This window comes from Piliocolobus tephrosceles, chromosome 10, assembly GCF_002776525.5.
Source record: "Piliocolobus tephrosceles isolate RC106 chromosome 10, ASM277652v3, whole genome shotgun sequence".
In the NCBI taxonomy this organism is placed as follows: domain Eukaryota; kingdom Metazoa; phylum Chordata; class Mammalia; order Primates; family Cercopithecidae; genus Piliocolobus; species Piliocolobus tephrosceles.
In genome coordinates, this window is record NC_045443.1 from 28,790,505 (window position 1) to 28,816,838 (window position 26,334).

General features: G+C 37.9%; 1 protein-coding gene across 8 annotated transcripts in view; it reads left to right on the top strand.

Moving 5' to 3' along the window:
• CCDC91 (coiled-coil domain containing 91) overlaps nt 1-26,334 on the top strand; it is a 363,292-nt gene that overhangs the window by 335,691 nt on the left and 1,267 nt on the right. The gene's annotated exons all lie outside the window — the stretch shown is intronic.

Here is a 26,334-nt window from a genome sequence, read left to right on the forward strand (position 1 = left end):
TAGTGCTATCAGTGTAGTATTGAAGTCCCCCACTATTATTATGTTGCTGTCTATCTCATTTCTTAGGTCTATTAGTAATTGTTTTATAAATTAGTAATTGTTTTATAAATACGCATATATGTATATGCACATATATATGCACCTAACATTCGAGCTCCCCAATTTAGGTATTTATGATTTTGATATTTTCCTGTTGGACAAAGCCTTTTATCATTATATAATGTCCCTCTGTCTTTTTTAACTGCTATTAAAGTTTGTTTTATGTGATATAGGAATAACTACTCCTGCTCACTTTTGGTGTCTATTTGCATGGAATGTTGTTTTCCATCCTTTACCTTAAGTTTATGTGAGTCCATATGTGTTAGGTGTGTCTCTTGAAGGTAGCAGATATTCAGTTGATGAATTCTTATCTATTCTGCAATTCTGTGTCTTTTAAGTGGAGCATTTAGGCCATTTATGTTCAATGTTAGTATTGAGATGTGAAGTACTATTCCATTCATCATGCTCTTTGTTGCCTGTATACCTTGGTTGTTTTGTGTTTTTTTTTTAATTGTATTTTTGTTTTATAGGTCCTGTGAGATTCATGCTTTAAAGAGGTTCTGTTTTGATGTGTTTCCAGAATTTGTTTCAAGGTTTAGAGCTCCTTTTTGCAGTTCTTGTAGTGCTGGCTTGGTAGTGGGAAATTTTCTCAGCATATGTTTGTTTGTCTGAAAAAGTCTCTTTATCTTTCTTTCATTTATGAAGCTTAGTTTTGCTGGGTTCAAAATTCTTGGCTGATAATTGCTTTGTTTGAGGAGGCTGAAGATAGGGCCCCAATCCTTCTAGCTTGTAGGGTTTCTGCTGAGAAATCTGCTGTTATCTGATTGGTTTTCCTTTATAGGTTACCTGGTGTTTTTGCCTCACAGCTCTTAAACTTCTTTCCTCCATCTTACCTTTAGATAACCTGATGACAGTGTGCCTAGGCAATTATCTTTTTATGATGAATTTTCCAGGTGTTCTTTGAGCTTCCTGTATTTGGATGTCTAGGTTTCTAGCAAAGCTGGGTAAGTTTTCCTCGATTATTCCCCCAAATATATTTTCTAAACTTTTAGACTTCTCTTCCTCCTCAGGAACTCCGATTATTCTTAGGTTTGGTCATTTAACATAATCCCAGACTTCTTAGAGTCTTTGTTCATATTTTCTTATTCTTTTTTCTTCGTTTTTGTTGGATTGGGTTAATTTGAAAACTTTATCTTCAAGCTCTGAAGTTCGTTCTTCTGCTTATTCAGTTCTATTGCTGAGACTTTCCAGAGCATTTTGTATTTCTGTAAGTGTATCTGTCATTTCCTGAAGGTTTGTTTATTATTTATGCTATTTCCTTGAATAGTTCTCCCTTCACTTGGGGCTTTGCCTTTCTCTGGTGCCTCTCTGATTAGCTTAATAACTAACCGTCTGAATTCTTTTTCAGGTAAATTAGGGATTTCTTCTTGGTCTGGATTCATATTTGATGAGCTAGCGTGATTTTTAGGGGGTGTTAAAGAACTTTCTTTTGTCCCATTACCGGGTTGGTTTTCTGGTTACTTCTCATTTGGGTAAACTCTGTCAGGTGGTCTAGGGCTCAAGGCTATTGTTCAGATTTTTTTGTCCCACGGGATGCTCCCTTAATGTAATACTCTTCCCCTTTCCTAGGGATAGAGCTCCCTGAGAGCTGAGGTGTAATGATTGTTATCTCTCTTCTGGATCTAGCCAACCAGCAAATTGATCAGGCTCCTGGCTAGTACTGGAGGTTGTCTGCACAGAGTCCTGTGATGTGAACCATCTTTGGGCCTCTCAGCCATGGATACCAGCACCTACTCTGGTGGCGGTGGCAGGGGGTGAAATGGACTCTGTGAGGGTTTTCAGCTTTGGTTGATTAGTGTGCTATTTTTGTGCTGGTTGACCTGCTGGGGGGTAGCACTTGCAAGAGAGCATCAGCTGTGGTAGTGTGGGGAGGAACATTTGGTAGGTGGGGCCCTATAACTCCCAAGAGTATATGCCCATTGTCTTCAGTTACCAGGGTTGGTAGGAAAGGACCATTAGATGGTGGCAGGGCTAGGCATGCCTGGGCTCGGACTCTTACTTGGGCAGGTCTTGCTGCAACTGCTGTGGGAGATGGGGGTGAGGTTCCCACATCAATGGAATTATGTTCCTAGGAGGATTATGGCTGCCTCTGTTGTTTCATGCAGGTTGCCAGGAAACTGGGGAAAAGACAGCAGTCACGGGCCTCACTCAGCTCCCACGTAAGCCAAAGGGCTGGTCTCACTCCCACTGTGTCACCCCGCCAAGAGCACCCAGTCTGTTTCCACACAGTGAGTGAGCAAGGCTGAGAACTTGCCCCAGGTTACCCACCTCTCAACTGTGAAAGTAAGCAGGGCTTTCCTTCTTCCCCCACATGTGGAGTGTGCACACTGGGTTCATGCCCTCTTCAGAGTTCTGGCCAGGAGACTTCTCAATCTGTTCAAATTGTTGCAGAGTTCCACTGGAGGTTTCCTTTTCCCTGTGGTTTTTTCCCAGTGCCTCTGGCAGCCCTCCTGAAGGACCTCTGTGAGACAAGGCAGCAATGCCTTGCTAGGGGACCCTGGCAAGCCCACTGGGCTTTGTGTGCTGCTTCCTCTACCTCTGTATTTCACTCGGTTCTCTAAATTGACTCAGTTCCAGTTAAGGTCAGAATCTTCTCCCATAATCTAGAGCTTCAGGTTCCCCAGTGTGGCGGTGTATTAAGGGGCAGACAATCTCCCTTTCCTGCTTCCACAGTTTGGGCACCCACAGTATTTGGGGTATCTCCCAGGTCCTGCAGGAGCAATCCACTTCCTTCAGAGGGTCTGTGGGTTCTCTTGGCTTTCCTAATGTATTCTTGCACTTGTTCTGAAGCAAAAGTTCATGATGTGAGCCTCCACATGCTGTTCTGTATGTCCAAGTGGGAGCTGCAATCTAGTCCTGCCTCCCATCTGCCATGATCTGTGTTTCACCCCACTGAAGGTTTTTGAGCAGGAGTAGCTAAGTCTCACATTTGTGACTTACGCAGAGGATGGTTTAGGGGTTTTTTATGTTTGTTTTTTTGGAGACAGTGTCTTGCCCTGTCACTCAGGCTGGGCGATCATAGCTCACTCGAGTTTTATTTTTTGATATTCTCACAATTATAAACAACTTAAATGTCTATCAATCAGAAACTAGTTAAATGAACTATGTTACAATGGAATACTATACATCCATTAAAAGAATGATATTTATCTATATTTGTTGATATAGTTGCAAAATCACCTGAATCATATGATCCTGACTATTGAAATATATTTTGCTATATCTCTTTCTGTGTGTGTGTGTGTATAAAAGTATATTTAAATAAGCAAAGGAAAGATGATTGATGCTCTTCTCAGAGAGGTGGGATTGTGAGAGATTATGCTTCCTACTTGATACTACTTTGTTTAAACATATGACATACTGATTATGTCTTACCTCTAAAAAGAGAAAAACAATTTTAACAGATGGTTGTTTTGTGTTTGTTTCTTATATGTCTAGTATTTTGCTGTTTTTCTTTTAAATTTTAAGTTTATTCAGAATCCTCCGCAGAGCTTTGCCTAGAACAGCACACAGGTTTGACTTGAGTATACCAGACAGATGTAGCTTAAGAGTTAGAGCCATGTCATGCATAAGGGGACATGAGGACTAGTGAAGTCAATACCAAAACTGGCAATGGTATCAGGGTCAGAGAGAGTTCTTTAGCTGAGTTTTCTACTCATTCATCTAGGGTAGTTTTGTAGCTTTAATAGGACTAGAGAAACATTTACATTGAGGCATTAGGAGCAAGTTCACACTGCTCAACCCACAGGATTAAGAATGAGATTTATGTAAAGTGAATAGGGTCAGATGAGTGCTTGCACTTGATCCTCCCTTTTTTCTACTTGCCAAAGAAGCGCTTTGAGATGGGGGATGGGAATGTATGTGTAGACAAGGGCATATTTTTCAGTGAGACACGATAGGAAATATTCTTCAGTAGAATGAAGTTAAGAAGAAAGGCGAATCTAGTTACTAGTGGTTTGTTGAAATAAAACTAATTTGGAAAATAATTTGTTTCTCATAGATATCTCCTTCTCAATCTGGCTTTTTCATACATACCAAATCCCATAAAAATTGAAGTTATTCTTTCTGACTAGAAATCAGAGAAAATTTATTACCTCTTGTAATTTAGGTGAATATTGATTTACTGCAACAGTCAGATGAACTGGAGATAACATTAATACCCTTAGGAAATGAAGAATGCTAAGAAATACTACTTAATTAGAAACTGTGACAGATTGTATTTTCCAAAGATGGCCATGGCAGCGTCTTCAGTCCCACATTCTCTCTGTCAGTAAATAGCATCTATTTCCCTTCCCCTTGAATATGGGGCTGAACTTTATGCCTGTCTCAGCAAACTGAGTGTGATGGATGTGACACTGCATGACTTAGAGGCTAGGTCATAAAAGGCAATAAGGCTTCTACCTACCTCTTTTTCTCTCTGAAAACACTCACTTTTGGAACTAGCCACTATGCTGTGAGAAAATTCAAACTAGCCTATGAAAGAGGATCCACATGGAGTGGCCCACATGGAGATGAGCTGAGGTCTCCAACCTTCATCCAGCATCAACTACCAGATGAGAGAGTGAACGAGCCTTCATATGATTCTAGCTCCTAGCCTTTTAGTCTTCCTACTGAAGTCCCAAACATGGAGCAGAGACAAGCTGTCCCAGCAACGCAGTGTTCAAATTTCTAACCACAGAATTTGTGAGCATAATTAGTAGTAATTTTACACCACTGAGTTTTGCAGTAATTTGTTTTACAGCCATAGTAACTGGTACAGGGCCATTTTTCCTATATTCAGAGTGGATGAGGATATATCAGCAGAAAAGAACATGGTTCTTTTTAAGAGATAATTTTATATCTTCATGGTGTGACTTGGATTCAACAAGTAATTTTTAAAGATATTTGTAGCTAATATTTTATTTGAAGTGCACAAAGAAGAGTAACCAGAGGACTGGTTATTTTAAAAACTGCTGAATAAAGCAGTTTTTCAGTGACTACTGAAAGGAGTCTCCTTTAGGTCCAATTAAATACCCCTTGAGTGCTGTGGTTTGAATGTGTTCCCAAAAAACATATGTTGGGAACTTAATCCCCAATGCAACAGTGTTATGCCAGTTACAAGAGGGCTCAAGGCCTCTCTCTCACCTTCTCTTTACCCTTCCACCATGGGATATCACAGCAAAAAGTCCCTTACCTCCAGAACTATAAGCCAAGAAATTTCTGTTCATTATAAATTACCCAGTCTTAGGTTATAGCAACACCAAACGGACTAGGACGTTGAGATTCTAGGTTGTTTTATGATTTGGAATGTTATCCAGACTGATAGGCCAGTCCAGAATATTGTCCTATGTGCTTTTCAGAGATATTTCAACATGGCATTAAATAATTCTTCCAGTTTCACAAACACAGAATTGGTAAGGCCATGAAGAAATTAGGTGAAAGTGCTCAGTACTTTAAATAGATCTAACAAAGTTTGGAAAATGAATGATCCTGAGTAAATGAAGATTTTATGATAAAAATTAAGATGCTTGACAAATTATCAAAATTTTTTATAAATTTCAAAATGTATGTAATTTTCAAATAATCTCATATATTATTACTAATTTTGTTTTCCCCTATTCAGGTTGATTATATGTGTGTACCATAAAAATAAAGGTAACCTGCTATCTATTATTTACTGATCCAGACCTCTTTTTCATGTGATATTGTATTTTATTAATAGATAATATAAAATTTAAAGAGTACCATCATTCATGTACTGAGTACGTTGAAAAATAACTTGCAGTTTCTTTTAATTGTTTTCTGTCATTTGCACACATTATTTTTGACGGCAGAGTATCATTTGACTTCTGAAAATTTTCACAATACCTTTAGTTTTTGGGAACAATTGCTAAAATAGTTAGTAATTGTCTCTTCTATTTTTGTTCTTTATTCAGTAAATTCAGCAAACATTTAATCAGCTGCACCATGTGCCAGGTACTGCTCTAGCCCTTGGAAATACAGAAGTAAATACATCAGAATCCCTGCGTTTCTAGGTTTTTCTTAGGGAGCTTATATTTTGGTGGAGTATGGAATTGACAATCAAGTGTGACATTTTGGGATAGTAAACAGCATAAGGAAGGAGCAGGGTAATGAATTAGTGATACAGGTGAAGAGCTGGGGTGCTCTTTTAGATAAAGTGAGTGAGATCAGGCCTCAGAGATGAACTGAATTGACACTTAAAAAGATGACTTGAATGTAGACAGTGTGATCAGTCATGCAGCTATTTTGAAGAAGGAAGTTCCTTATAGAGGGCACACCAATACAAAGCCTGACTGATAAAGAAGAGAACCTTTGAGAAAAGGTACAGAGAATAGGATGGCTGGAGTTAAATGAGCAAACGGAATACCCTTACGAGATGAAGTAAAAAAAGTGATGGCCCACAAGGAAAGTGAAAAATGTGATTGAGATGGAGGGGTGAATATCTCTATCAAATATTGCTAATGTGTATAGTAAAATGTGGATTTACAATGGAGCAGTCGTTAATTCATGTAGTATCTTATTATCTCACATTGAAAGGACTCTCAAAAAATTGTAATTTAATGCCTAAAAGGGATTAGTGTATTTACAGTCATAGCAATTATTTTTAGTTTTTAAATATCTATATACATTTCAGAGAAGTAAATCGATGACAGCTAAGTTTTATGCATAAGCTATATTACAAGGTTAAAATGGGAGAGACAGAGGGATGAATACAAAAGTTTAAGGAAAGAGAAGGAATGATATAACATTTTCTAGGTTTCAGAGAATATGTTTATATATTTTTAAAATAGGTGATGGTTAGGTATACATAGGTTATATCAAAAAGAGTAACTGTTCTAGTTATTATGTCAACAAGCATAGAACACAGGAAACTCCATCTTTTATAACTAGGAAGCTTATGATAAAGTTTTAGATGGCAACTTAAAAATATGTGAGGGTCATACAAGACCGAATATTTGAAGACCACTGAATTAAACCAATTTGAGAACAGTATCAAGGATTTGTAATATATTGGTTTATAGTTTTCTCTATTTCATATGATGTATTGTACCTCTAACTTTTATCAGCCATGAAGAAAATGGGTATCATTGGCCATTGGTCCAGGAAAATAATATTAAGATGGATCAGTATAAGGTCTGTTTGAACCCGTTTCAAAACACCAAAAAGTTATATGTCTGAAATCAGTAGCATAGCCATAGTTAGAGCATGTGTCTAGATCCAAAGTCTGGACTCATACTTCTACAGGTATTTTAGTGGCATCCCAGTTGCAGTGTACATTTGGATAACTTTTTTTAAAAAGAAAATTATTCTCCCTTCACCCTTATTAATATTACTCTCTAACTTCAGTACATTCGAAATGATGCTTGGTAAAGATTGGTAACATAAAACATTTCAAGTAACTTTTACCAGATTTTTTTCTGAACTTTGTTCTCACCTATAAAACATATGTGGGAAATGGGCTGGGCATGATGTCTCACTCTTGTAATCCCAGCACTTCAGGAGGCCATGGCAGGTGGATCACGAGGTCAGGAGACCGAGACCATCCTGGCTAACACAGTGAAACCCGTCTCTACTAAAAAATACAGAAATTTAGCCGGGCGTGGTGGTGGGCACCCGTAGTCCCAGCTATTCGGGAGGCTGAGGCAGGAGAATGGCACGAACCTGGGAGGCGTAGCTTGCAGTGAGCCAAGATTGAGCCATTGCATTCCAGCCTGAGCAACAGAGCAAGACTCCATCTCAAAAAAAAAAACAAAACACAACACAACAACAACAACAACAAACCATATGTGGGAAATGGAAAGTTTTATCTATTGAAATAACGTTTTAGAATGCAGATAATGGCAAAGGGACCATTTCTATAGGAATTGTTCACAACAATTTGCTTGTTTGGGATAGCTAAAAATCAAGTATAGTAGGCCAATGTTAGTTGACAAGAAAAGAGAATGACTGAAATAGAAACAAAAGTTGCAATAGCTTTTATGCCAGCCTCATAGATTCCACAGAGTTATGGCATTAACTTACAAAATTTCCATCTAAAGTGCTACCAATTGTGCTTTGTAAACGCCCCTACAGATTGTAAATGAAAAGGATAGAAAGATCATTGGCCTTTTCTTGCTTTCATTTGTTTAACATCGCTGCATTGTCTCATTTTATTGAAAAACCTAGCATTAAACTATAGCATGACCTAGAAATATGTTTCATCATAGAGAAATATAGTATACAATTAGGAGTATGGGATTTTAAATCAGATTTTCTGGATTAAAACCAAGCTTTGCTTTTTATTGGATGTGTACATTTAGACAAGTACTTTCACCTCTCTGGGCCAGTTTGTTCTTCTGTACAATGGAGATATAATACTGCCTACTTAATTTATGATTGCTATGAGAAATAAATGAGTTAACACGTGTAAGGTGCTTAGAACACTGCTTGGGATATAAGAAATTCACTTTCAGCATTAGCTTTTAATGCTTTTATTATCATTGGGATGAATTTTCCTAAATGTATGATTTTGATCAGAATGTCTTTGGTTCTACTCATTCTTAAAGTATTTATTAATTTAAATACCTTTTTGTTCCAGAAGTGATTGTGGCAACTTAAAAAATATATCCTGTTAAAACTGGTGAACAGAAAATGAGCATCAAAATATTGAGACTGAAACTGATATTCAGTATAAATATATATGCCATAAGATCCTGCCTATCAAAATTGTTTTGCAGAACCAGCTTGTTCTGGGGAAAAACTACTATCATATTTTATCCATGATATTTATAATTTTAAGTTAATTAGGAACCTTATATTTTTGTCACAACCAGAGTTAAATTTGTTGTTTTGGAAAAATTTCATTGCTGTAGTTTAAAATCCATCCCCATAATATATTTTTAACATTTTTAGGTGCTGTTTTTTTTATTTTTCACTATTCTAGCTATAACTGCAAATGTTCTACGTAGCAGAGAAAAGGAAAAAAAAAAAAAGAGGAGGCACTTGCCCATGCAAGTTAAACACATTTTCTTTCATACATATATGTTCAGGTGATAAGCATAGCTTGATCATTACAATTTCTTTTACTCTTTATAGACTCTTAAGCTATTATAGGAAATTCTTTTCCATTGGTTGTTTTCCAGTCTTCACATTAAAATTTCCAACTTTTTCATAAATTTTAGTGTCATTCATTTACTATTTTGAGCTTGTTCTCAACTTCTCAAGCTGATCGTCTAAAAACTAAATTTTTGTTTTTGTTGTAACAGATATACACAGTATAAACTTGGTACCTTTATCATTTAGGATTTATATTGGCCTCCTTGTACCATAAACTAGAAATAACAACAGCATAAGCAAGTTCAGAAGTAAACAGTTCAGAGCTAGTACAGAAGCTAAACAAAGTCATAAAAGGATTCAGAATCATTCTGTCTTTGTACTTTTTCTATTGTTAGCACTGACTTACATCATTAAGGCTACGAAAATGACTGCCGGAACTCCAGCAAAGATATTTGTGATGATTGGGGGAAGAAAAAAAAATTCAAGGAACAGAAGGGGAAAAGAACAAATGTCTGTCCCACTTTTAGGGAGCACTGTTGATGATCTCGCCCAGTAACTGCCACTCATTTCTTGGCTATTTCCATCTGGGAGGAAGTCTTGGGAATAATGGCCTGCATGCATGTGCATTGTTCCTAAAATTAAATGGGAGCTCTATTGGTAAAGAAGAGTACATATTAGAGAGGCAACTGGCAGGTTTTACTCTAATCCCTAACTTCTCATATCTTCTTTTTGATAGGTATTTAGTGTTGTTTTTCAACATCTATTTGAGGAGGTGCTATTACCATTTTTAGGCAATAGCATCCAAGTTTAGCTGTCTTAACTGAAAGCAAATCTCCTTTACTTGTTTACAAGAAGTAGGGATGTTGGGATTTTCTTACCTTCTTAGATCTAGGTGGGAGGCAGCAGTGATTTTAAAAGTACTGACAAGGAGGGCGTTTTCCCGCTTTGTTCCCTCAGTAGGATAAATCTGTTTTAAAATGTGCCAGATAGATGATATTATTTGTTTGTTTGTTTGTTTAAGACTTCAGTGATTCATCACTGTAAAATCCTGAATGATGAGGAAGAGCAGCTCTTTTTATGTAAAAAGAGAGAAAAAAGTCTGTTCACAGTAACTTTCATTTAATTAAGTGGTGCTTTGTTACCTTGGTTTAATTTTGAATACCAAGGACTTAGAATTCCTAGTGGGAATCAGGCAGCTTTCACTTGTGTACTTAGCCAATTTTATCAGTAGTGGAAATATGAAAGTAAGTAGGCAAAGATTGTACAAGCCTAGCAGGTAGCACAAGGTGAGATTTGTACTCCACATTGTCATTATGCGTGTTTCTCCTTTATTTCATCATGAACCTAGAAAATAGTAAGTAGTCTGTTGTTTTCATATATAGCCACTGAGGTTACATATTCTTTAAGGCAATGATTTTTTATATGATGTATTTAATGTGCCAGGTTTTTTTAAATGCTTCTGTTGCATTTTCAGGGAACCATTTGTATATTGCTATAAAGAAATCTTTCCGAATCTACTGTTTATTAAGAGAAGATAATTACATGGTTTAATGACTGCATCTACGGGGCTTTTGGCACCTTAACAAGTTTTTGCATTAGTGTAATGCAGTGCAAGAAACTCCTGCATACAGCAAAACAGATATTGTGCCAAGGCCTCTAGCCATAACTGAAGTTCTTATCTGAGAAGACAGTGTAGTATTGTGGTTTAAAGAATAGATTTGAGTGTCATATGCACCTGAATTTCACTCCTAGCCCTGCTACTTGGGCACATCATAACCTCGCTAAGCCTTAGTGGCTTCATTCATATAGTTATCAAGAGAATAAAAATTTGATAATACATTGTAGATATCTCCAATGGTACTCTGTCCTTATTAATCCCCTGCCCTTGAATCTGGGCTGGACTGAGTGAGATTGGGCTATAAAAAGATTATGGCTTCTGTCTTACGTGCTCTCTCACTGTCATGTTGTACTCTTGCTTTCTTTCATATTCTCTTGGATTGCTTACTTTGGGGGAAACCAGCTGCCATCTCATTAGGCAGGCTTTTGGAGAGGCTCACATGGGCTACATTGGAGCTGGATGTTTTGAGGCCTGTCAGCGGCTACTGAGTGGGTTTGGAAGGAGATCCTTCCCCAGTTGAACTTTGAGATGACTAGAGTTCCAGCCTACAACTTGATTACAACTTCAATAAAGAACATGACCCAGAGGCACTCCCGTAACAGTGCCCAGTTTCTTGACCCATAGAAACTGTGAGATGATAAATATTTGTTGCTTTTCATTTTAAGCCCCTAGCTTTTGGGATGCTTTGTTACACAGCCACAAATAACTAATACAGCACATAAAGAGGTCACCTGTGCATAGCAGGGAGCAAGTACTACCAATCAAGAAGTATTAACAGTATTCTTAAAAGAAGAAAAGGTCAGACTTAATCTAGCATTATAGGATTATTTGTAATGTAATATAAAGTAAGTTTCCATATGTGTGTGCAAAGAACTCAAGAATAAGACTTGTGGACAGTCTCTTGCTTGTTTCTGTAGATTGAAACACATAAGGTGAAATATCAATCGTTTGAAAATTTAAAGATAGTATAGGAAGACAAGAACTTAAAGGTCATCTAACTCTTCTGCTAAGATTAGGTTTAAATTGTTAAAGGTCAAAACAAAAGGAAGGATACATAGTAATTGACAGATGTTGTTCTTTAGATTGAAACAATAGGATTCCTAAAATCTATAAAAGTTGAATCGATAAAAATACAACAGAAGTTGTGTTTGTTACTTGAGCAGTAACCTGAATGACATATTTGGGATCTCTATGTTCATTTAATTTAGAAAAGACTATCCAACAGATTGTAATATTTTTATTATATCATGAAAAAATGATATAGGAAAAAATGATATAGGAAAAGGTTTTTCATTGTTTTGGAGCATGTAATCAAATTAGGTTAAAAACTTTATGTGGCCTGTCATATTAAAATAAGTTAGCCTGCCTTGCCAGAATCAATTCATCTTATATTTGAGATAAAGTATTTATTTACCATTGAACTCTATAATGTGGAACATATTTATTAATATTTTACATATTAATAAATATAGCCTTATGGATCAGAGCCCTAAGATAGGATTTCTGTGCAACTACTATACAATATTATCCACCTTTGCTTTTCTCTGAAATTCTAAGTCTATGGCTTTTGTTTTTTAAGTTGTTTTGGAAATTTTTAGATTTTCTTTGGAAGCTGTCGGAAAAAGTTGTTACCAGAATTATTTTCTTTTCAAATTCATTAAACTTTACATACGGAAAGTTATAGTAGATTCTGCCCAGATGATTTCTTGAAGAGAAAAAATGAGTATTTCCATTTCCCAGTGGATTTGGATTATATAGTAGTTTGGGATAAAAAGGCAGAACTATGCAAATATGTAGAACTTCCTTTAGATGACTCAAAACAGAGAATTTACTTACCAGGCATCTTAAAGCAAAACAAAACAATTGTTACTTAGTTGTGGCCAATAGGGTTTAAGACTCTATACCCATTTTTCATGCTCTAAAAGAGCATCTGTAATTCATCTTTTGCATGCTGGGAAGTTACACAGCTTCTGTATATGTTGACATTTTTGATAGATGTGGAATATACTCTAAAGTCAAGAAATATTCTCAAAGAATAGGAGACATGAACTCTGAATTGGAAGTCTTCATGGAATGTGAATGATGGCTTTGAATGTTCTGGTGAAGAGGTTAGGCCTAAATTTTCCGAAGTTCAAGATTGAGACACCCAGCATTGCCTTAGTTCAAACCACTGCCAGATTATGTTGAATATTTTAGAGTCTGAATTATTCTTAACATGTGTTTTATGTAAAACTATTATCCTGAAATTGGTTCAGTGTCTCTTTCAGTGATTCTGAGAAGTTCATAGAAAGTGAACATTTTGGCCGGGTGCGGTGGCTCAAGCCTGTAATCCCAGCACTTTGGGAGGCCAAGACGGGCGGATCACGAGGTCAGGAGATCCAGACCATCCTGGCTAACCCGGTGAAACCCCGTCTCTACTAAAAAATACAAAAAAACTAGCCGGGCGAGGTGGCGGGCGCCTGTAGTCCCAGCTACTCAGGAGGCTGAGGCAGGAGAATGGCGTAAACCCGGGAGGCGGAGCTTGCAGTGAGCTGAGATCCCGCCACTGCACTCCAGCCTGGGCGACAGAGTGAGACTCCGTCTCAAAAAAAAAAAAAAAAAAAAAAAAAAAAAAAAAGAAAGTGAACATTTTTAATCCTCCATTTCCCAAACTTACTTAGCTTAAAGGTATTTTTTTTTTTTTTTAATAAGCAGAACACTTGCTGTACAGAAATGGCATTTTGTGAAACACATTGTAAGAAACACTACTCTAATATGGACCTTAACAATCTGGAAAATAACTGTTTCCTAGGGCTACTGTGGCAATTTACAACAAACTGAGGGGCTTGAAACAAGATAAATTTATTTTCTCACAATTGTGGGGCTCAGAAGCCCAAAATCAAGATGTCAGCGGGGCCATGCTCTCGAAGGCTCTAAGGAAAAGTCTGTTTCTTGCCTCTGTCTTAGCTTCTAGTGATTCGGCTTCCATCTTCACATAGACTTCTCCTTGGTATCTGTGTCTCTTCTTTTTTTGAGAGAGAGAGAGAGGGAGTCTCGCTCTGTAGCCCAGGCTGGAGTGCGGTGGCGTGATCTCGGCTCACTGCAAGCTCCGCCTTATGGGTTCACGCCGTTCTCCTACCTCAGCCTCCCGAGCAGCTGGGACTACAGGTGCCTGCCACCACCACGCCCTGCTAAATAACTTTTTTGTATTTTTCGTAGACACGGGGTTTCACCTGTTAGCCAGGATGGTCTCGATCTCCTGACCCCGTGATCCACCCGTCTCGTCCTCCCAAAGTGCTGGGATTACAGGCGTGAGCCACTGCGCCCGGCCTCTGTTTCTCTTCTTATAAAGACACTAGTGATTGGATTTAAGGCCTACCCTAATCCATTAAGAGCCCATCTCAATTTACATCTTAATTACATCAGCAAAAACCCTATTTCCAAATAAGATCACATTCACAAGTGTGGGGGTAGGACTTGAACATATCTTTTTGGGGGACACAATTGAACCCATTACAATAATTATCTGTTGAATTGAATATCCATCCCACTGTTCTCTTACAAGATTGTGTGCTAGCAAGCTTGTGCAACCTGCCTTATTTTCTTGTTTTCATTCTATTTTGTTTTGCTTTAGGCTTTTTTTTTTTTTTTTTTTTTTTTTTTTTTTTTTTTTTTTTTTTTTTTGAGACGGAGTCTTGCTCTGTCCCCCAGGCTGGAGTGCAGTGGCCGGATCTCAGCTCACTGCAAGCTCCGCCTCCCGGGTTCACGCCATTCTCCTGCCTCAGCTTCCCGAGCAGCTGGGGCCACAGGCGCCCACCACCTCGCCCAGCTAGTTTTTTGTATTTTTTAGTAGAGACGGAATTTCACAGTGTTAGCCAGGATGATCTCGATCTCCTGACCTCGTGATCTGCCCGTCTCGGCCTCCCAAAGTGCTGGGATTACAGGCTTGAGCCACCGCGCCCGGCCTTTGTTTTAGGCTTTTAGCAGCTTGAAGCCATGGTTTTCAGTTTCTGTTTCTAGTGATAAGCAGAAAAGAGCAATGAGGAAGGGACTTTACTGGCCCAACCAGAAATAGAAACTAAGAACCCATGACTGTATTATCTTCCTTGGACATCCCTGAGTGTCCCAGGACTTAGTCCTGTAACGTTTTCTCTTTTATCCACATTCATTCCCTAAATATTTTATCTATGCTTTAAGTGTCTTCTATATGCAGATGACTTCCACATTTTTATTTCAAGGCCTGATTATCTCCCCTGAACTGCAGACCTTATATCTGATATCTCTAACATGTCTGATAGGTTTTGACAAATTTATCATGTCTAAAACAGAACAGTTTTCCTCTGGCCAACTCACTCCAGCTCTAGTCTATCTTTGAATAATAGTTCCCTAACCTGAGATATGAATCACCTTTTATTTCTCTTTTCCTTTCATCTATACTTCCAATCCATCAGCAACTCAAGTTGGTCCTGTCTTAAAATCCTAAACCTGAACTGTTCTTAAACCACTACTAACAATAGTCGGGTCAAATTTATATCTTTTCCAGACTAAATGTCTGCTAGATGGCTTTTCCTCTTCCACTTTTGCCCCGCTACAGTCTGTTTTCCACATAATAACTTGTATGATATTTTTCAAACACAGAACATGGTCATACTCCTGCTGAAAACTCTCCAGTGTCTTCCCATCAAATTGCAAAACTTTAGGGCCCTTTATGCTCTGGCCTCCATCTACTTCTCTGATTTCCTCTCCTACTAGTCTCCTTGCTAATTTTGCTCCAATCTTAATGGATTTCTTACCAGTTCTCCATCAAACCAAGTCTGAACCCCCCTTTTCGAGTTTTTCCTTGTGATTTCAGCTACCTTGAGAATTTTTTTTTTCCATGTTTTTAGATAGCTCCCTTCTTGTCTCTTTTCAAGTCTCTTAATTACTACTACCTTCTCTAAGTGGTCTTCTCTAGTCACTTTACCCATGAGTGGATTTGCTGGATATCCATCCTACCTAGCTTTTTGGAAAAATGAAATGATTTTTAAGCATTGATTTAAAATATGCAGGAGTGTAAGTTGGAAAAGTAACATTGATAAAGGTAGATGTTACATGTTCACATTTCTTGGTATATTTTGTTGGTAGAAGCTCAAAACATTGAAAGTGCATTAGTACGTGTATTTGACACACAGACACAGACACACATACACACACACATATATATATATTATTATACTTTAAATTCTAGGGTACATGTGTACAATGCGCAGGTTTGTTGCATATGTATACATGTGCCATGTTGTGTGCTGCAGCCATTAACTCGTCATTGACATTAGGTATATCTCCTAATGCTATCCCTCCCCCCTCCCCCCTGCCCTCACCCCACAACAGGCCCCAGTGTGTGATGTTCCCCTTCCTGTGTCCAAGTGTTCTCTTTGTTCAATTCCCACCTATGAGTGAGAACATGTGATATTTGGTTTTTTGTCCTTGCGATAGTTTGCTGAGAATGATGGTTTCCAGCTTTATCCATGTCCCTGTAAAGGACATGAACTCATCCTTTTTTATGGTTGCATAGTATTCCATGGTGTATATGTGCCACATTTTCTTAATCCAGTCTATCATTGATGGACATTTGGGTTGGTTCCAAGTCTTTGCTATTGTGAATAGTGCTGCAGTAAACATATGTGTGCATGTGTCTTTATGGCAGCATGATTTATAATCCTCTGGGTATATACCCTGTAAAGGGATTGCTGGATCAAATGGTATTTCTAGTTCTAGATCCTTGAGGAATCACCACACTGTCTTCCACAATGGTTGAACTAGTTTACAGTCCCACCAACAGTGTAAGAGTGTTCCTATTTCTCCACATCCTCTCCAGCACATGTTGTTTCCTGACTTTATAATGATCGCTCTTCTAACTGGTGTGAGATGGTATCTCATTGTGGTTTTGATTTGCATTTCTCTGATGGCGAGTAATGATGAGCATTTTTTCATGTGTCGGTTGGCTGAATAAATGTTTTCCTTTGAGACATGTCTGTTCATATCCTTCACCCACTTTTTGATGGGGTTGTTTGTTTTTTTCTTGTAAATTTGTTTGAGTTCTTTGTAGATTCTGGATATTAGCCCTTTGTCAGATGAGTAGATTGCAAAAAATTTTTCCCAATCTCTAGGTTGCCTGTTCACTCTGATGGTAGTTTCTTTTGCTGTGCAGAAGCTCTTTAGTTTAATTAGATCCCATTTGTCAATTTTGACTTTTGTTGCCATTGTTTTTGGTGTTTTAGAGATGAAGTCCTTGCCAGTGCCTATGCCCTGAATAGTATTGCCTAGGTTTTCTTCTAGGGTTTTTATGGTTTTAGGTCTAACATTTAAATCTTTAATCCATCTTGAATTAATTTTTGTAGAAGGTGTAAGGCAGGGATCCAATTTCAGCTTTCTACCTATGGCTAGCCAGTTTTTCCAGCACCATGTATTAAATAGGGAATCATTTCCCCATTTCTTGTTTTTGTCAGATTTGTCAAAGATCAGATGGTTGTAGATGTGTGGTATTATTTGTGAGGGCTCTGTTCTGTTCCATTGGTCTATATCTCTGTTTTGGTACCCGTACCATGCTGTTTTGGTTACTGTAACCTTGTAGTATAGTTTGAAGTCAGGTAGCATGATGCCTCCAGCTTTGATCTTTTGGCTTAGGATTGATTTGGCAATGTGGGCTCTTTTTTGGTTCCATACGAACTTTAAAGTAGTTTTTTCCAATTTGGTGAAGAAAGTCATTGGTAGCTTAATGGGGATGGCATTGAATCTATAAATTACCTTGGGCAATATGGCCATTTTCATGATATTGATTCTTCATATCCATGAGCATGGAATGTTCTTCCATTTGTTTGTGTCCTCTTTTATTTCGTTGAGCAGTGGTTTGTAGTTCTCCTTGAAGGGGTCCTTCACATCCCTTGTAAATTGGATTCCGAGGTCTTTTATTCTCTTTGAAGCAATTGTGAATGGGAGTTCACTCATGATTTGGCTCTCTATTTGCCTGTTATTGGTGTACAAGAATGCTTGTGATTTTTGCACATTGATTTTGTATCCTGAGACTTTGCTGAAGTTGCTTATCAGCTTAAGGAGACTTTGGGCTGGGATGATGGGGTTTTCTAGATACACAATCATATCATCTGCAAACAGGGACAATTTGACTTCCTCTTTTCCTAATTGAATACCCTTTGTTTCTTTCTCCTGCCTGATTGCCCTGGCCAGAACTTCCAACACTGTTGAATAGGAGTGGTGAGAGAGAGCATCCCTGTCTTGTGCCAGTTTTCAAAGGGAATGCTTCCAGTTTTTGCCCATTCAGTATGATATTGGCTGTGGGTTTGTCATAAGTAGCTCTTATTATTTTGAGATACATCCCATCAATACCTAATTTATTGATAGATTTTAGCATAAAGGGCTGTTGAATTTTGTCAAAGGCCTTTTCTGCATCTATTGAGATAATGGTGTGGTTTTTGTCTTTGGTTCTGTTTATATGCTGTATTAGGTTTATTGATCTGTGTATGTTGAACCAGCCTTGCATCCCAGAGATGAAGCCCACTTGATCATGGTGGATAAGCTTTTTGATGTGCTGCTGGATTCAGTTTGACAGTATTTTGTTGAGGATTTTTACATCGATGTTCATCAGGGATATCGGTCTAAAATTATCTTTTTTTGTTGTGACACTGCCAGGCTTTGGCATCAGGATGATGCTGGCCTCATAAAATGAGTTAGGGAGATTTCCCTCTTTTTCTATTGTTTGGAATAGTTTCAGAAGGAATGGTACTAGCTCCTCCTTGTACCTCTGGTAGAATTCAGCTGTGAATCCATCTGGTCCTGGACTTTTTTTGTTGGTAAGCTACTAATTATTGCCTCAGTTTCAGAGTCTGTTATTGGTCTATTCAGAAATTCGACTTCTTCCTGGTTTAGTCTTGGGTGGGTGTTTGTGTCCTGGAATTTATCCATTTCTTCTAGGTTTTCTAGTTTATTTGCGTAGAGTTGTTTATCATATTCTCCGATGGTAGTTTGTATTTCTGTGGGGTTGGTGGTGATATCCCCTTTATCATTTTTTAATGTGTCTATTTGATTCTTCTTTCTTTTCTTCTTTATTAGTCTTGCTAGCAGTCTATCAATTTTGTTGATCTTTTCAAAAAACCAGCTCCTGGATTCATTGAATTTTTTGAAGGGATTTTTGTGTCTCTATCTTCTTCAGTTCTGCTCTGATCTTAGTTATTTCTTACCTTCTGCTAGCTTTTGAATGTGTTTGCTCTTGCTTCTCTAGTTCTTTTAATTGTGATGTTAGTGTGTCAATTTTAGATCTTTCCTGCTTTCTCCTGTGGGCATTTAGTGCTATAAATTTACCTCTTCACGCTGCTTTAAATGTGTCCCAGAGATTCTGGTATGTTATGTCTTTGTTCTCATTGGTTTCAAAGAACATCTTTATTTCTCCCTTCTTTTTGTTATGTACCCAGTAGTCATTCAGGAGCAGATTGTTCAGTTTCCATGTAGTTGAGCGGTTTTGAGTGAGTTTCTTAATCCTGAGTTCTAGTTTGATTCCAGTGTGATCTGAGAGACAGTTTGTTATCATTTCTATTCTTTTACATTTGCTGAGGAGTGCTTTACTTCCAACTATGTGGTCAATTTTTGAATAAGTGCGATGTGGTACTGAAAAGAATGTATATTCTGTTGATTTGGGGTGGAGAGTTCTGTAGATGTCTATTAGGTCCACTTGGTGCAGAGCTAAGTTCATTTCCCGCATATCCTTGTTAAATTTCTGTCTCGTTAATCTGTCTAATGTTCACAGTGGGGTGTTAAAGTCTCCCATTATTGTTGTGTGGGAGTCTAAGTCTCTTTGTAGGTCTCTAAGGACTTGCCTTATGAGTCTGGGTGCTCCTGTTTTGGGTGAATATATATTCAGGATGGTTAGCTCTTCTTGTTGAATTGATCCCTTTACCATTATGTAATGGCCTTCTTTGTCTCTTTTGATCTTTGTTGGTTTAAAGTCTGTTTTGTAAGAGACTAGGATTGCAACCCCTGCCTTTTTGTTGTTTTCCATTTGCTTGGTTGGTCTTCCTCCATCCCTTTATTTTGAGCCCACGTGAGATGGGTCTCCTGAATACAGCACACTGATGGGTCTTGACTCTTTATCCAATTTGCCAGCCTGTGTCTTTTAATTGGGGCATTGCGCCCATTTACATTTAAAGTTAATATTGTTATGTGTGAATTTGATCCTGTCATTATGATGTTAACTGGTTATTTTGCTCATTAGTTGATGCAATTTCTTCCTAGCATCGATGGTCTTTACATTTTGGCATGTTTTTGTAGTGGCTGGTACCGGTTGTTCCTTTCCATGTTTAGTTCTTCCTTCAGGAGCTCTTGTAGGGCAGGCCTGGTGGTGACAAAATCTCTCAGCATTTGCTTGTCTGTAAAGGATTTTATTTCTCCTTCACTTATGAAACTTAGTTTGGCTGGATATGAAATTTTGGGTTGAAAATTCTTTTAAGAATGTCGAATATTGGCCCCCACTCTCTTCTGGCTTGTAGAGTTTCTGCCGAGTAATCTGCTGTTAGTCTGATGGGCTTCCCTTTGTGGGTAACCTGCCCTTTCTCTCTGGCTGCCCTTAACATTTTTTCCTTCATTTCAACTTTGGTGAATCTGACAATTACGTGTCTTGGAGTTGCTCTTCTCGAGGAGTATCTTTGTGGCATTCTCTCTATTTCCTGAATTTGAATGTTGGCCTGCCTTGCTAGGTTGGGGAAGTTCTCCTGGATAATATCCTGCAGAGTGTTTTCCAACTTGGTTCCGTTCTCCCCGTCACTTTCAGGTACACCAATCAGAAGTAGATTTGGTCTTTTCACATAGTCCCATATTTCTTGGAGGCTTTGTTCATTTCTTTTTACTCTTTTTTCTCTAACCTTCTCTTTTCGTTTCATTTCATTCATTTGATTTTCAATCACTGATACTCTTTCTTCCAGTTGATTGAATCAGCTATTGAAGCTTGTGCATTCGTCATGTAGTTCTCATGCCATGGTTTTCAGCTCCATCAGGTCATTTAAGGACTTGTCTACACTGGTTATTCTAGTTAGCCATTCGTCAACTCTTTTTTCAAGGTTTTTAGTTTCTTTTTGCTGGGTTCGTAGTTCCTGCTTTAGCTCTGAGAAGTTTGATCGACTGAAGCCTTCTTCTCTCAACTTGTCAAAGTCATTCTCTATCCAGCATTGTTCCGTTGCTGGTGAGGAACTGCATTCGTTTGGAGGGGGAGAGGCGCTCTGATTTTTAGAATTTTCAGCTTTTCTGCCCTGTTTGTTCCCCATCTTTGTGGTTTTATCTACCTTTGGTCTTTGATGATGGTGACATACAGATGTGGTTTTGGTGTGGATGTCCTTTCACTTTGTTAGTTTTCCTTGTAACAGTCAACACCCTCAGCTGCAGGTCTTTTGGAGTTTGCTGGAGGTCCACTCCAGATGCAGTTTGCCTGGGTATCAGCAGCGGTGGCTGCAGAGCAGCAAATATTGCTGAACAGCAAATGTTGCTGCCTGATTGTTCCTCTGGAAGTTTCATCTCCGAGGGGTACCTGGCCGTTTGTAGTGTCAGTCTGCCTCTACTGGAGGGTGCCTCAGCTCCATGCTGGGAGAACCACTACTCTCTTCAATGCTGTCAGACAGGGACATTTAAGTCTGCAGAGGTTTCTGCTGCCTTTTGTTTGGCTATGCCCTGCCCCCAGAGGTGGAGTCTACAGAGGCAGGCAGGCCTCCTTGAGCTGTGGTGGGCTCCACCCGCTTCGAGCTTCCTTACCTATTCAAGCCTCAGCAATGGCAGGCGCCCCTCCGCCAGCCAAACTGCCACCTTCCAGTTCAATCTCAGACTCCTGTGCTAGCAGTGAGCGAGGCTCCGTGGGCATGGGACCCTCCAAACCAGGCGCGGGATATAATCTCCTGGTGTGTCGTTTGCTAAGACCATTGGAAAAGTGCAGTATTGCGGGGGAGTGACCCTATTTTCCAGGTGTCGTCTGTCACAGCTTTGCTCCCTGACCCCTTGTGCTTCCCGGGTGAGGTGATGCCTCGCCCTGCTTCGACTCACACTCAGTGCACTGCACCCACTATCCTGCACCCACTGTCCGACAAGCCCCAGTGAGATGAACCCGGTACCTCAGTTGGAAATGCAGAAATCACCCATCTTCTGTGTCACTCAGGCTGGGAGCTGTAAACTGGAGCTGTTCCTATTCGGCCATCTTGGAACTGCCCCCACATACATATATTTCAAAACAATGAATCAGATCTTTTTGGATGTGAACAGTCTTCTTAATAAACAGTCCAATTAAAATAAGCCAGATGTGTTTGTAATTGTCTTTGAATGTTGCACTTTAGACCAATGTGAATTCACCATTGTATTGCATTTTAATGACTGGCAAATAAAAATCTAAGGTCAAGAGATGTTTTATTTTTCTTTTACTTTTGCCATGGCAAGAAACACTCATGGAAGGGTAAATCTAATACATGAAATTATTGAAAAGACATGCTATTTCCCCCCGCAAGCTTAATAAAATTAAAAATTTTAATAAGTAGTATGTTTCTAAAAGGCTTTCAGCAGTTATACCAGCAAACTGAAGCCTAGTTGTCTATTTCAGAAACTGAAGAATTTCCAGATTTTTTCAGATATCTGTAAGAGCTAAATAGAAATTAAAGCAACAGAAAATGGAAGAGAAAACAAATCGGTTAGAGCTACACTATTATGAAGAGATTTTAAACCCCATATCAAAAATTTGCCACCACTACTCTGGACATAATTTTCATTACTGTGTCACAGAATACAAATCTTTGATTCACTTTGAAATGAAAGCCACAAATACAGAACTAAGTCCCATGCCTTAAGGAGCAAAAAAGTTGAATGTTTTGCCAAAATTCTTCTTGCCTCAATAAAGGATAATAAGGTCATGCCTAATAAAACAGTAACTGTTGAAATTCAGGAATTTGCCAAGAACATCAGTTTGATGTGTTTGTTTCAAAGAGAGGAATTCAACATCTTTGTAAGAGAAAGGTTATATGTGTTTCATCCCACAGCCATGATCTATGTACCATACCCAAGAAGGACCCACAAAAGTGGAAGCTCAGCTTTGTGATGGCCCAATCTCTATTTCCTTCCTCATATAGTATCAGTATCGCCTTGTTGCATCTTAAAGTATTGTGCTACTGTTTATTTAAAGGATTCTTACTTTCAGAGCGTTCTGGGGAGGGAGTGTTAAAGATGTGAAGTGAGCTTTGGCAACTGCCTAAAACCAAAACCTTTATGCCTATCATCGTATGGTCAGTAATTCCATGGTGACATCTAACACAAGCAAGAGAAGTGTGTGGTATGTTTAAACAAATCTATCAAACTTTTTTTGTCCATATATATATTCTCTTAAAACATTACAGAAATACTCATTTTGAATGCACAAATTCAGATTATTGTTACTTAGCAGCCATCAGAGGTTGAATGCTTTTTACACAATGTGAAATTGTGCCATATTCCCTCAAAAGAAAAGTGTCTCATTTATCTAGCTTCTAAAAATTCTAAGATATTAAGTCATATTTGTTTTCAGTGTATCTCCTGATTGTTCTGGGGGATTTGTGAAAGATTCTGAATTGTTAAAGCTAGCACGTATGTTACATGTACACAAGTTATGAAGCATAATAGTAAAACAAACACCCATGAAGCCACCTCTGAACGGAATTATGTATCTCATCCTGCCAGACTTCATCCTCCGAATACAACTCTCCTCAGTTCAGTTTTTATTGCGTTGTTTACTTGCCTTCAAAAGAAATAGGTTTTTGCCTACTTCTATGTCTCAAGATAATATACCGCTGAGTTCTGCTTATATTTTGTGCCTATGATAAAAGAGGTATGAGACTGTCTGCAGTCTGGTCACTTCCTTCTTAAACTCAGTTTTCTTACAAATGCCCACTAATTTATATACTTCTGAAATATTTTATATTGGCAATATATGATATATTGAGGTTTATTATAAAGCTGTAATAATTAAAATGCATTACATTTGTGTAGAGATAGATGAATTGTCCAAGGGAACAGGATGGAGAGCCTAAAGACAGGTTCGTGCATATATGGAAAACTGATTTATAATTAGAGGTAGCATTGCAAACTACATATTCTTTGGCTCAATTTCCTCAGGCTATACTAGCACACGTATAGAGGTCTGTGTTGAAGGATGTTCATTACAGCCTTAATTATAATAGCCAAATAGTATGAACAATCTTAATGTCTATGAATAGAATACTTTAAAATATTAAAATGTCTGTTACATATATTATAACCATAAAATCAAAACTATGCAACTGTTTAAAAGAAAAAACAAAAACAGGAGACACTGATCCTCTCATAACACTGCAGTTGGGACTGATAATATACTCTCTGGAAAGCAGTTTGGCAATATGTATCACCATGTACAGTATGCAGACGTGACACTGACAGATTTCAACACCTTGAACATCTTTTGAAGGGTGTGCACTCAGGTTGTAAATGTTATTGGTTGAAAAACAACAAAAAGTTAGAATAAACTTGCCTGCCTGTCAATGGGAGAGTAGCTAAATAAATTATGAAATACAGTTAAGCAATTTTTTTAAATGAGATAGGGAAAACTTCCAGTAGGCAGTGTAATAAAGCGATTGTGTGGATCCTCTCAAACTTAATAATTATAAGAATTATAAGATGTGGACCACATATTTTTTAAAACCCATCTTTAAATGCTTCAAAACATCCAAAAGTAGACAGAAATCACTGGAGAATGGACTGGAACTGAGTATTGGTGTATTCTTCTGTGCTGTTTAGTTTAGACCAAGTGCAAAATAATTTTAGAAGCTGAAAAAACTTAGATTTCAATCTGTTTAACATATATTAAAATGAAACTTTTAAAACTATGACTTTAATCTCCCATATATCTTTTAGATTAGGTTAGCATGCTTTGGTTCTTAGCATTAAAAGTACATCTGTCATTTTCCAATAGATTGCCTTGATGATTGGGGTTATGTGTCTCAATTCATTCAATATCAGCAAATATTTATTGCTTGTCTAACATGTGCCAGACCCCACTCTAGATGTTAGGGATAAAGTAGTTAGCAAGACAGATAAGATTTCTGCGTACCTGGGACTTACATTCTAAGATCTCTTTTGTTTAATAGTCTTGTAAGCATAAGGCATGGATTCACCTGAAGTTATCATCCAGTAGAGGAAGAAGGAAAAAAAACTGTGAGGAGAAATGATAATCAGATATCTTATATCTATATATATAATAGAATCTCTGAATATTGGAATTGAAGGGATCCAGTATAATTCAATCATTTTACAGGAGCATTTTGCTAAATATAGTGATTGTTTGATTAATTCTTAGAATATCTCAATATTTTAATCATCCAGTTTTTCAGCCATTTTGAGTATAGTAGATTATGGAAGTATAATTTAATAGAGAATTATTGTTTGGGTTTGTCTTTGTGGGGGGTGCAGGGACTTGTGAGAAGAATGTCAACTTTTTCATAAGTATGACAAGTATATTATGAAATGGAATTTATTTGTCTTTTAATTCTTCCATTGTTCTGTAACCTATAGGGAATGTGTTTTCCTAGTTTTGTTATTTTTACCCCATGGACAAAGTTTTTAGGGCCAAAAAGTTTGAAGCTTTTCTTCTTGTATTCAATAATCTTTACCATCCAGAGAGTTCTTTATTATATGTAATCCAAATGATTTCCCTTACTAACCCTCTTGTTTCGTTTACTATACGAGTTCGCTATTGAAATATTAAAACATCTAATAAAACATCTCTACCTTAGCCGAGGGACAAGAACAAAAATAGTTTCAACAATATCAAATATATATATATATATATTTTTAAACAGAGTCTCACTCTGTCACCCAGGCTGGAGTGCAGGGGCACAATCTTGGCTCACTGCAACCTCTGTCTCCTGGGTTCAAGAAATTCTTTTGCCTCCACCTCCTAAGTAGCTGAGATTACAGGTTTGCACCACCATGCACAGCTAATTGTTTTATTTTTAGTAGAGACAGGGTTTCACCATGTTGGCCAGGCTGGTCTGAAACTCCTGACTTCAAATGAGCCTCCCACCTCAGCCTCCCAAAGGGCTGGGATTACTGGCCTCAAATGTTTTTTGAAGCATACTTTTCCCCAGAACGTTCTCTAATTTCAGCAAATTGTTTATCTCCTCCACAGGGTTTATTTGTTCAACTGAACCCTATGCATGATGTGATTATGCTGTGTTTCTGTACTATGTATTTATTTTATTACTTGCATCTATAATATATTTGTGGATGTTTGGTTGCGTATATACATTAAGAACTGGCATTTTAATACTTTTTCATGTTTTTTGAAAGCATTCTGATCAAATGTATGGTATTTCTCTAAACTGAATAACAACATCAGTTATAAAATCATAATGATTATCATCTCATCTTAGATTATTTAGGCCAGAAAGAGTGACTATACTGTCATTCAGTTTTGGGGAGTTATACCTGATATAAATGATGAATTGATGGGTGCTGACGAGTTGATGGGTGCAGCACACCAACATGGCACAGATATACATATGTAACAAACCTGCATGTTA